The sequence below is a fragment of the Medicago sativa genome, chromosome 5, assembly GCF_051527215.1.
Source record: "Medicago sativa cultivar Bolivia chromosome 5, Bolivia_mono, whole genome shotgun sequence".
In the NCBI taxonomy this organism is placed as follows: domain Eukaryota; kingdom Viridiplantae; phylum Streptophyta; class Magnoliopsida; order Fabales; family Fabaceae; genus Medicago; species Medicago sativa.
Window position 1 is genome coordinate 19,489,148 of NC_140753.1, and position 2,275 is coordinate 19,491,422.

Here is a 2,275-nt window from a genome sequence, read left to right on the forward strand (position 1 = left end):
ATAATTAAACAACACATTACATATCATTAAATTAAATCTCTACTGGCATTCTACGCACTTGCAGATGGAACGAACACAAATATATAATATATTATCTTCCACCATATTCCTAAACATAAATCCGATGTCGCTATCGCCGCGAATAAGCCAAGGCAGATAGCTCGCCGTTTTCCATGCATGTTCATCTTTATCTTCTCTTAGATCTATGCAAGGCATTTGAGCAAATAAGTGGCGTGTATATTGATTTTCACCAAGATGCTCAAAATATGTGTTAAGTTGTGCCTTCAAATCATCAAGAGAGTCGGTCGGCGTGATCATAACCTTAATTGTCTTTTTCAAAGAAGAGTACCGAACACGGCCTTCAATTTTTGCAACCTCAGACATGTCTCACTTCACAAAAGCTTTATGAAAAAAATCATACATTAGGATGAAATTAAACGAAACGTAATAATCAATAAAAATGTATATCAAATGCGTAAACATTAATAAGGAATAAATAAGTATTGCACTAGTTTCACCACATAAAAGTCAAATTTTCATATATTTATATAAATTACAAAATGTTAGTTAAATATTGGTCACAAAAAATTGGCGTTACAATATCGACCCCAAAAAATATGTCGGTGTAATTTCTACCAAAAAAAAAAAGGATTAACACCGACAAAAAATCACTTATTAATCACCAAGTGATTGGGGAAGATCAAGTGAAACAAAATCTTCTTCATCTTCCCCAATAACTTCAAATTGTTGCTTTGCTTTTTCAGGAGTGTCGCACAAAATAGGTTCCACTTCGTTTGACTCCTTTTTTTGCATATGAAAGTAACAATTCATAGCATAACTTTCGGGGAGAACATTTGCAACCGCATTCATCAAAGACATATCCCTGTCAGTCCCTAGGCATATTCATCTTTGACGTAAGAAGTTTACGCATCATTTGTAAAACCCAAACAAAGTTTTCCTCTTTCTCACGTGTCACAAATCCAAAGCGAACCGAATATGTCAAATCGGTCGAGGTGACCCCAACAATCTCAAACATTGGCATCTTGTAGATGTTGGTTTTGTAGGTGGAGTCCATAAGCAAGACCGTTGGAAAATTGTTAAACAACTTAAAGGATGTTGGATGAGCCCAAAATATGTCTTCAATAGTAGTACTTTCACTATGTGTTCTTGTGAAATAAACATAGTTGTGCTCCTCCAACTTTGAGATTAGAAACTGCAACGCCTTCTTGTTACCTCTGTTTGCCTTCCATATTTGTTGACGTTCATTGTATACTTGCTTGATAGTTGTCATGCAATCTTGTCTTTTGCTCTTCAAATTTAACAAAATATTTCTTGGATGCACCTTGCTCTTGGTCAAGTCACATACAATCTTCTTGTCATCCTCCTTTAATCTACCGACAAGCATGTGTCCTTCTAAACCCGGCTCCATCGCATGGTTGTGAACTCCATTAAGAATGTTTAATCTCCATTCCTTTGTTTGCCTACTAAGATATCCACTAACCATGAACATACACCCACATTTCCTTGAGCCCGTTGTCTCATGCTTCGGTTTTTTTCCGGCGCTTTGTGAGCTCCACTCCTTTCACACACTAGTCGCACCATAGGATTGATCAAACTAGATCTTTGTGTAACAATAGTAAATCCCGCCTTATTTGCTTGAAGACGTACCCAATTAAGCAAGTCATCCATATCTTTCCATTTAACGTCGTCGATAAAAAACCTAGCCGTGTCAACTTCGTTGGCATGAAGTGGGAGGACACCAGAGTCAACATATAATGAAGCTTTAACATGGACGGAAGCTCCATCAATGTTTGGTTTGGCTTCAACCCTAGGCGGTTTGACATCTCCGGATTTTTCCACAAAATTTGGTTTTGTCTCTCCCGGATCATCTTCCGCGTTCTCAACCATTACTATAATTAAACAACACAAAACTACGAATTAACAACTAACTAATGCATAAACATCAATTGCATTAGAGGTTGGATCCTATTTTTTGAAAGTCTTGTAACACCCACGCCGCGTTGGCAAACGGGTTCAAGGGCGAATAGAGATGGATTTCAATCACCTTTTACATTCCCTGCAATTTAATATTACTTTGTTCTTGCTTTATTTTCCTCTTTCTTTTGCAATTTACATTTCTTTTCATGTTTCTATATTTTCCTTTCTTTTGAATATGCTCACTAGAGCATTTTTCTATTATGTTGTCACGAGACAACTTGTTATTAAAAGTTGTTGGATGCAATTCTAACATTAAAAAGAACAATAATTTTGTTCT

General features: G+C 36.4%; 1 pseudogene; it reads right to left on the bottom strand.

Annotated features, from left to right (window-relative positions):
* Positions 1 to 675: 675 nt before the first annotated feature.
* Positions 676 to 1,908, bottom strand: LOC146920816 (protein FAR1-RELATED SEQUENCE 5-like; annotated as a pseudogene).
* Between the last annotated feature and the right edge of the window lie 367 nt (positions 1,909 to 2,275).